Source organism: Mastomys coucha, unplaced genomic scaffold (assembly GCF_008632895.1).
Source record: "Mastomys coucha isolate ucsf_1 unplaced genomic scaffold, UCSF_Mcou_1 pScaffold15, whole genome shotgun sequence".
Lineage (NCBI taxonomy): Eukaryota > Metazoa > Chordata > Mammalia > Rodentia > Muridae > Mastomys > Mastomys coucha.
In genome coordinates, this window is record NW_022196897.1 from 76,363,177 (window position 1) to 76,374,078 (window position 10,902).

Here is a 10,902-nt window from a genome sequence, read left to right on the forward strand (position 1 = left end):
AAAAAAAAAAAAAAAAAAAAAATTAAGAAGTGAAGGTGGAAGTGAGAAACCCAATGACTGAACTAGAAAGCTCACAGAAAAGCCTTGTAAGTAGAAAGAGTCAAGCAGAAGAAAGAATACTCAGACTTAAGTAGAAGACCTAGAACAAATAAGCAAGGAAAATGAAAATTTTAAAGCACACAGAGCAGGAACATAAAGGAAATTAAAAACCAATCCATCAAATTGTAGACATAAAGGAGGGAAAAGAATCCCAAGTCAATGGCATAGACTCGATCTTCAATGATATTATAAAAGAAAACTTCCCCAAACTGAAGATAGACACACTGATTCAGATATAAGAAATGTACAGAACACTAAATAAAAAAGACCAGAAAAGAAAATTACCAAGGCACATCGTAGTTAAAACACTAAGTATACGTAATAAATAAAGTATATTGAAAGATGCAAGAAAAAAAAATACTCAAGTCACATATAAATAAAAACCCACCAGCGTGAAAACTGAATTCCTAAAGGAAAACTCTGAATGTCTGAGGAGCCTAGAGCAATCTATTCCAACTCCGAAAAGAAAAAAAGAAAAACAGACTTCCAGGCTCAAAAGATATCTCAGTGGTTAAGGGTGCTGGCTGTTCTTCCAGCAGTCTGGAATTCACGTCCTAACACCCATATGGCAGTTCACAGCACTCGTAACTGTAATTCCATGGAATCTGATGCCCTCTTCTGCTACTCAGACTTATCTTTAATGTGTTTGCAGGAAAACAAAAGATACCACAAGAAGCATTATTTGGGTCTGAAGAGATAAATGAGCACAGCAGAAAGACTGTGGAAAGAAATACAAGACCATAATTATTAAAACCCAAAATACCACTGAAAACAAAGCAACTCCAAAAATTGTTGTGGTTCAGGAGTCACCCACAAACCACACAAACACCAATCTCAGTCAGACAGAAATGGTTTATTGAATGCACATCCTAATACTGATTGATCAAGGCCATAGCTCAGAATTCAGGGGCTGAGCCACAACATTGAACATCTTCCTCTATCAGATTATAAAGGCTAAAAGCGCAAAAAATACAATGAGCTCATATGCAGGTGCAGGAAGTGCTGCCCAGTGGTCAGGTCTGACTCAAGCCATTTTAGATAAAACAGTTCATATTGGCCTTTAATTTGATGGGTCCTACATAAAGCTCTGTGGAATTTCTTAGGATTAACAAACCTCATACAGAACATACAGAATATAATAGGATATGTGGTCACTATAACCTTGCTCTGAGCCACACTATTTTTCTGTGTCAATGACTGGCAGGTATATTACAGCAACAAAATGAAATAGCTAGCAGGCATGGAACAAAATGGCTACAGCTATGCTAGGGGTTAGACCTCAACAAAAATCAATAACACAATGACCACAATTAACACACACATTTTAACAATAGCATTAAGTATCAATGGCCTCAATTCTCCAGCTAGTGAAAGATACAGCTGACTTAATGGACCAAGAAACAAAATCTGTTTTTTACAAAACAAAACAAACAAACAAAACAAAAAACAAAAAAACCACACATCTTTGATTTAATAATAAGCACTGCCTCATACTGGGGGAGTGAGGGGGGGCAAAAGTAATCCAATCAAATGAGACCAGGAAACAAATAGGCATTGATATCTTAATATCTGACAAAATAGAGCCCAAAGTAAAACTAATCGGAAGAGATAAAGAGGGACACTTCATCTTAATCAAGGAAACAGTTACCCAAGAAAGCATCACTATCCTGAGCATATATGCACCAAAATCTGGGGCACCAATTATATTAAAATAAAATAAAATAAAATTTGTTGACTTTAAAGACAATGATTTACTGTCAATCTAATGTCAATCTATTAATAGCACGTGATTTCAATACCCCACTTTCTCTCATAGGTGAGGTCATCTGGACAAAACAAACAATAAAACAAATGGAGAAACATTAGAATCAATAGATATCATGTAGCGAATGAACTTTACAGATATCTACTGAATTTTCTATCCAAACATCACAGAATGCAGATTCTACTCAGCAGTATATGGGAGGTTTTCTAAAACAGACCACATTCTGGGACATAAAACAAATCTTTGCAAATTCAAGAAGATGTAATTCACTCCTTGTATCCTATCTGACCACAGTGCAGTTAAACTTAAAATTGACAGCAAAAACAAACAAACAAAAGAAACCTTCCAGTAAATATATAAACTCATGGAGATTAAACAACTCATTTCTGAATGAATGCAGTAAAGAAATCAAGAAAGAATTTTTTAAAAAACAAAACAAAACAAACAAACAAAAGTCCTAGGGAACCCCACGGAAGAGAAGGCAGAAGGAATGTAAGAGCCAGAGGGATGGAGGACAACAGAAGAACAAAGCCCTCTGGATCAACTAAACAAGGTTCATATGAGCTCACAGAGACTGAAACAACAAGCACAGGAGCTACACAGGTCTGCACAGGTCCTCTGCATATATATTATAGCTTTCAGCTTAGTATTTTTATGGGATTCCTGAGTGTGTGAATGAGTGGGTCTCTTGGTGTTTGTTTTGGTTTTGTTGTGGTTGGTTGGTTGGTTGGTTGGTTGGTTGGTTGGTTGGTTGATTGGTTCATTTGTTTGTTTTGAAGCAGGGTTTCTCTGCGTAGGCCTGGATTTTCTGGGCAGCCTATAGACAAAGCTGCCCTCCACCTTACAGAGATCTGCCTGCTTCTACCTCCTGAGTGCTGGAATTAAAGGTGTTTCTTGTTCCTACTCTTGGGGATGTTTTTCTTCTGTTAGGTTGCCTTGTCAGCAGGATATATATGGGTTTTGTTTTAACTTATTTCATCTTATTTTGTCATGTCGATTGTTATCTCCTAGAAGCCTGCTCTTTTCTAATGAAAGACAAAAAAGGAATGGATCTGGATGGGAGGGGATGGGAGGTGGGAAAGGACTATGAAGAGTAAAGGAAGAAGAAACTATAATCAAGATATATTGTATGAGAAAAAGAATCTATTTTTAATAAAAAATATTAATAAAATAAAATAAAAACTTCCTGGAACTAAGTGAAAATAGAAACACAATACAACAAAATTTTGGGAACACACTGAAAGCAGTTCTATGAGAGAACTGTATAACTCTACATGTCTACATTAAAACATTTTTAAAAGTCAGAAAGACGTGGTAGAATACACCTTTAATCCAAGCATTTGGAAGAAGAAGAAAGGTGGATCTGTATGAGTTCAACCAGCCTTGCCTACACATTGAATTCAGGACAGCCAATGCCAAGTAGAGAGACCATGTGTAAAAACTGAATGAAAGAAAGATAAAAGAGAGAAAGGGAGAGAAAGAAGAGAAATGAGAAAAAGAAAAGAGAATCTTTATGATGAAACTCAAATATTTGTAAAATCAAGAACAAATCAAATCCAAATCCAGTCAATGGCAAGAAATAATAAAAATCAAATTATATCAGGAAAATCTAAGAAAACAAAACCAAAAGCCAACAAACTGATTGTTTGAGAAGATAAACAAGATTATGAGACTCTTAGCCCAACTAACCAGAGAACCCAAATTAACAGAATCAGAAATGAACAGGGAAACATTACAACACACACCAAAGAAATTCAGAATATTTTAAGGAAATATTTTTAAAAACTTTACTCCATAAAGCTGGAAAACCTAAAAGAAATAGATGAATTTCTAAATTCATCCAAATCATTAAAATTAAAGTTAATTGTAGCGTGTAGTTTCTATTACCCTGCTTTAAGCTCCATGTGGACCACGTGTGGGCCATGCTACCAGCCACAGCCCTGGGTCCCTTCAACGTGTGAATGAAGGACATATGCACACATAAGCTTATTTTTAATATGCTTTTTAGCTCAATGGCCGGGCGCTTCTAAGCCTCCTGCAGCTAATGTGCCCTTACCTTCGCTCCAGCTCAACACCTCTAAATCTGCCCTCAACTTAGCTGCATTTGTAATCTCCTACCTGCAACCCCAGGCCCAATTGGGGAAGGGGGCCGGGCCACGCCAGCCAAGACCTCACATGGCTAGTGGCTCTCTCTCTCTCCCTCCAAAGCCTGGCAAAACTCGTTTCCCCTCCTGTGTCCTCTAGCCTGCCTGCAGGAACCTGGAAGTCCCGCCTCTTCCACCCAGTCATTGGCCACTATCATCTTTATTGATTGATCAAGATCCAATTGGGAAACAGGACCTTCAGCATTCACAGGCAGATTCCCAATCAAAATGTCAGAACCACCCCCTACAATTAACAACATAAATAGACCCATAACAAGTGGGAAAACTGAGACAGCAATAAATGACTTCCAGGAAAAAAAAAAAAAAAAAGAGGCCAGGGCAAGGTTATTTATAATAGAATTCTATTAGATTTTCAAAGATTCACAGCCAATCCTTTTAAAACTATTTGAGAAAGAATGGATGAAAGGAAGGAAGGAAAGGAGGAAGGAAGGAAAGAGAGAGAGACAGAGAGAGAGAGAGGGAGGGAGGGAGAGAGGGAGGGAAGAAGGAAGGAAGGAAGGAAGGAAGGAAGGAAGGAAGGAAGGAAGAAAGAAAGAAAGAAAGAAAGAAAGAAGAAAAGAGACAGACTGACCATGGGCCAATATCTCTATATAGACTATATAGAGAACATAGACTTTAAAATACGCAATAAAATACTAGCAAACAGACTACATCAAAAAGATTTCATACCATGATCAAGTGCTTAACCCTAAAATTCAAAAATAGTTCAACATATACAAGTCAACAAATGCAATAAACCATACAAATGAACTACCAATATCACAATTATCTAAATAGATGCAGAAAACGGCTTTGACAAACTCCAACATGCCTTCCCAATAAAAACTCTTAGAGGATATAGACTAGAGAGCGTATACCTCAACACAATATGAAAAACCCACAGCCAACATCAACCTAAATGGAAGAAAGCTTGAAGCATTCCACTGAGGCCCAGAGGGAGACAGGAATGTCCACTACTCCATTACTTTGCAATATTGTATTTGAAGTACTAGCTGGGGCAATAAGACAAGAGAAGAAAATTAAAGGGATTATAAATAGGGAAAACAATAAGTCACACTACCCCTATTTGAAGGTGACATGATCCTATACATTAGAGATCACAAAAATCTACCAGAATACTTGTAGAAACAAAAACAAATTCAGTAATGTGACAGGATAAAAAACCAACTTGCATAAAGCGATAGATTTTCTATACCTCACCAACAAACAGAGAAGGAGATAATGGATACACTCCCATACATAATAGCCTAAAGAGAATAAAATATATAGGAATAAACCTAGACAAGGAAGTGAAGGACCTTACAATGAAAACTTTAAACCTCTGAAGAAAGAGCTAGAGAGAAAGACACTAAAAACTGCAGACATCCCATGCTCATGGATTGGTAGAATTAACACTGTAAAAATGACCATTCTTCCAAAAGCTATTTACAGATTCAATATAATCCTAATCAAAATCTACCATAGACAGTGCAGCCATGGGCATCACAGGAATTTTGGAAGGAGGGTAATGACAGACAGAAACACAAGACTCTGGTTTCACTTCAAGAATGAACAAATTTTATTTTTCCCACTGCTGTTTATACTTCATTTAACTGGCTACTAGAGATCTCACTGCAAGCAGAGCTTGATCAAAAAGTGTCTTTGACCCTTTTATCTGAGTTTTCCCCTTTGCCTTTATCACCTTGTTTAGTGCCCCAGAGGCATTCTTCCTAGACTTTTTCTCCTGTCTGCAGTTTTCCTGAAGCAATGAGACCTCAGGGTTTGTGCTTGAGAAAGGAACTACAGACTGTCTGAAACCCACCCCACCTCCCCCTAAAAAAAAACACCTATCTCATTCTTCACAGAAATAGAAAAAAAACTATCCTAAAATTCCAGTGGAACCACAAAACACCCAGGATTGTCACAACAACCATGAACTAAAATAAGAATGCTGAAGGAACTATAATTCCAGATCTTAATATGCATTGCAGAGCCATAGAAACAAGAACAATATGGTACTGGCACAAAAACAGATATGCAGACCAGTGAAACAAAATCAAAGGCCCAAACACACACACTTCAGCAACTTAATATCTGACAAATATGCCCAAAACATAAGCTGCAGAGAACACAGCATCTTATACAAATAGTGTTGGGGAAACTGAACATCTACATGTAAAAGAATTACATTAGATCTGTATCTATCACCTTGCACAAAAAACTAACTCTAAATGGATCGAAGACCTAAATATGAAACCTGGAACACTAAAACTGCTAGGAAGAACAAAAAACAAAAACCATAGTCAGTACTCTACATAAAATATATGTAAGAAAGGACTTTCTAAATAGACTCCACTTGCCCAAGAATTAAGATTACATACATTTATGTAAGTGTGATGGTTTGAATGAGAATGGCCCCCATAGGCTCTTAGATTTGAATACTTGGTTAACAGGAAATGGCAATATTTGAAAGGATTGGGGGTGTGACCTTACTGGAGGAACTGTGTCCCTGGCAGTGAGTTTTGAGGTTTCAAAAAGCCCATTCCAAGCCCAGAGTCTCTCTCTTCCTGCTGCCTGTGGATCAGGGCTTAGAATCCACAGCTACTTCCCTAGAACCTGTGTACCTGTGTGGTGCCAGGCTCCTTGCCACAATGCTAATAGACTAAACTTCTGAAACTGTAAGCAAGCCCCAGTTAAATGCTTTCTTTTATAAGAGTTTCTGTGGTCAGGGCGTCTCTTTACAGCAATAGAATACTAAGACAACATGTAACATTCTTTTTAAAGGACACAAATTTAAAAAAACAGCAAGGAGAATTTTATAGGGCCAGGGAGGGGCTTGGAGGGAAGAAAGGGAAGGAAGAAATAATGTAATTATATTACAATCTCAAAAAAAAAAAAGAAAAAATATTTTAAATTTTTTAAAATCTACATTTCATATATGAGAGAAAACACAGTATTTATTCCTAAATCTAGCTTTTTTTTCTTAACATAGTGATCTCCAGTTCCATTCATTTTCCTGGACATGATCCAAGCTTGTTCTTCCTTGTGGTTGAATAAAACTCCATTTTGGGGGCTAGAAAGATGGGTCCACAGTTAAGACCGCTTACTGTTCCTGTAGAGGACTAGATTTGATTTCCAAAGTCTACACAGTGGCTTACAACTCTCTGAAACTTCAGTTCCAGGGGATCTAGTGCTCTCTTCTGGCCTCAGTGAACACTGCATGCAGACAAACTGATACACATAATATAAAAATAACAAAAATAAAAGAACTATATAGTAGCAGGGCAGTGGTGGCACACGCCTTTAATCCCAGCACTTGGGAGGCAGAGGCCAGCCTGGTCTACAGAGTGAGTTCCAGGACAGCCAAGGTTATACAGAGAAACCCTGTCTCAAAAAACAAAAACAAACAAACAAACAAAAAAAGAACTATATAATCTGTATATATCATAGAGAGAGAGGAACTGAAATATATAAAGTGAGAGACTGGTATATATATACATTACATTTGCTGCACCCATTTACCTGTGATGAAGACCTAAGCTGGTTCTAAACCTTGGCTATTATGAATTGCACAGTAGACACAGCAATAAACACAGGCATACACTGTCCCTTTGGCATATGACTTAGATTCCTTTGGGCACACACCCAGATGTTGTACAGTTGGATAATCCAGTAGTTCCATTTTCAGCTTTTGGAGGAAACTCCATTAACATTCATACTGGCCAAACCAATTTATACCCCCTATCATAAAAGTATTTAAGTGTATGCATACACATACTTAATGATGTGCACAAAATAAATTATTTGCAATTGTTAGAAATAAGCAATCTGTATTGTCTTGTCAAACCTACAAAAAGAACTACAAGCAACTAAAGAATGCTGAGAGTGGGAGAAATTGTCTTCTCCGGGAAGAGCTCACCAACTCCAATGTCAAATGGTCAACGCTGAAAACATACTTATAAGCAGCATTCTGTAGACTGAGAAGGCTATATTTAGGATGTACGTATATACGTAAATGTATGTAACAAAAATTCACAGAAAAAAAGGACAGGATTTTGAGGGAAATCTAGACACGTATATGGGAGGCTTTGAAGGGAGGGAAGGGAAAACGATGTGATTATATTATACTTTCAAAAATAAAAAATAATTACTAGGACCATTATTAAGTAAAACAAAGGTTGCTTGAAAACAGACACATACAAATGATGAATGTGCCTTTGCATATGGACATTGGGAAAAGTCCCAGATTGCATTGTTATGAAGAAAAAAAGCAAGTTGCAGAATTACGCATGTGATATTACTATAGATGGAAAAAGTACTTGATGTTTCCACCAGCCCTCCACAACCCAGACACCAGCCTCTGAACTCAGTAGAAAATGTGCTCTGCCAATACAGTGGTCTCCAGGGAGAGGAAGGACCAATTAGTCCTCTGTTCTCTGAGGTCAGCCATCCATCTTCTGCTCCTGGTCCTGTGCCCAGGCTTTGTGAGGAGGCAGCAGGCTTCAGCAACTAATTATACCCAAAGGAGCTCAGGTAAAGAGTCAAGAAAAGTTTGAAAAGAAGCAAATTAATGCCTTGGAGGCTCTTCAGAGCTGAAAACTTCTAGATTCCCAGGAGCTTCAGATCTGTAACTAAGGGCACAATTAGAGAACAGAAGCACAGACTCAACAAAATGTATAAGTCACTCCCATACCAGCCTGAGCTACAAGGTCAGGCTTGTCTCAAAAACACCAAATGAAAACAAATCATATGTTCAAATCAATAATGAGACTAATGTGTGGTTCCAACCTCCATCTGTAACCATAGTGTAAGCCATACGATAGTCTACCAATGCCCCCATTAGGTCCCTAACAATACATTGAGAAGATCTGAATCACCATGCCAACACAGGAAAACAAGCTATTTGCCTCCTCTCTACTTCTTATCCAAGCAGGTCAAAATGAAAGGTAGGGGACTGTCATGTATGGAGTCTGCGTTATGTGTAAACACAAAACCAACTACTTAGACAATGCCCTGGCCAATGTGATAGATAATGTCAACACCCACAGTTCTCTTCTTTCTGGGCATGCAACTCAATGTTTCATGGACTGTGAATGAAAGTGGTGAAGTTTCTAAAAGAAAACTAATATTCTAACTAGTCATTGCTGTGGCTCATTGCTATGTAGGACCCATTTGGTCTGGGAAACATGGCTCTACAGCTGCAGTAATGTTGCTGCAGGTCTGGACCACCATAACTTCATAGTTGTTCTTCACACTTTAGCTCCAAGGTCATACATAGTTCTCCTGTTCATCTTAACATGTTCAACTATGGGTTCCCCAAAAACACAATGATCCAGGGTGGCTGGATCCATATTCTACACATAGCCTTCCTATACCTCAGAGTTGCATTACAGTACCAACAACAGGTCCTATGGAAAGTCTATCTATGCCCTCATTGAAAGATCCCTAGTGAAACAACCAATGTTCTTTTAAGAGGCCAATTCTACTCTGAAACACTAAAGTAATTTTCCTTAACTGAAATCTCAATCAAAAATTGGGAGTCCCTTAGATATTGAAGAAAAAAAGATGGGGGTCCCACCTTCTTCATTTCCTGAACACTTTGAGGGGAGTTTCCATACACAAGGAGAGGCACTTTTCTTTGGTTCTGCCTCATAAAAGTAGGATAGATACCTCTACTTCCTACCTCTGCATTATCAAGTAGGACACTCAGTTGATTTAGCATAACAAAGACACTTACCCAGATTTCTATCTCTGCCTGTATAAAGAAACTAGCATTTAATCTTAAATTTAGCAAGTCTCCTTTAAAATTGTGAGAAGTCATCCCTGTTTATTACAGCATTATTCACAATAGCCAAGCTATCCCATCAATAGGCAAATGGTTAAAGAAATGGAATACATATACACAATGTAGTTTTACTCTATCATAAACATGAAATTATGATGCCAGGAATGATGGTGCATACCTGTAACAATATTTGGCAGGTGACAGCAAAAAGTCTCAAGTTCAGGGCTATCTTAGGCTACTTGTGGAGTTCACAGTAAACCTGGGCTATGTACAATACTCTCAAATTGAAGAATAAATAAACACATCATTCCCCACTTCCCTTCCTCCCTCCAAAACTTTTCAAGTACGCCCTGCTTTCATCTCTCTTTCAAGTTCGTGGCCTCATTTTCTTTAACAGTTTTGTTGTTGCTTGTGTGTGTGTGTGTGTGTATGTGTGTGTGTGTGTGTGTGTGTGTATTATAGGTTTATAATATATTATGTACTATATATACATATGTATATATTATAAATATAATTGGTCTTTATAGGCACCAGCACTCATGTGCAAATACTCATGCATATAAACAATTTTTATCTTAATGAAAGGAAATTATTTTCAAAATAAATAAATAAAATAATGTCATTTTAGGAAAATAGATGGTACTTTAGATCATCATGTTAAATAAAATAAAATAAACTTATAAAGATATATATCATGTTTTCTTTCATATGCAGACTAGACATTTAAAATAGATAAGTAATAGATTCTATAGATGATAGATACATAGATAGATACATAGCGAGATAGGTGACATATGATAGATAATAGATGAATGGATAGATAGAGAGAGATAATAGATAGATAGATAGATAGATAGATAGATAGATAGATGACAGATGATAGATAGAAAATAGATAGATACATAGATAGATAGATAGATAGATAGATAGATAGATAGATAGATAGATAGATGACAGATGATAGACAGATAATAGAATAGATAGATAGATAGATAGATAGATAGATAGATAGATAGATAGATAGATAGGTAGATAATAGATAGATGGATGGATGGATGGATAGATAGATAGATAGATAGATAGATAGATAGATAGATAGATAGATGAAG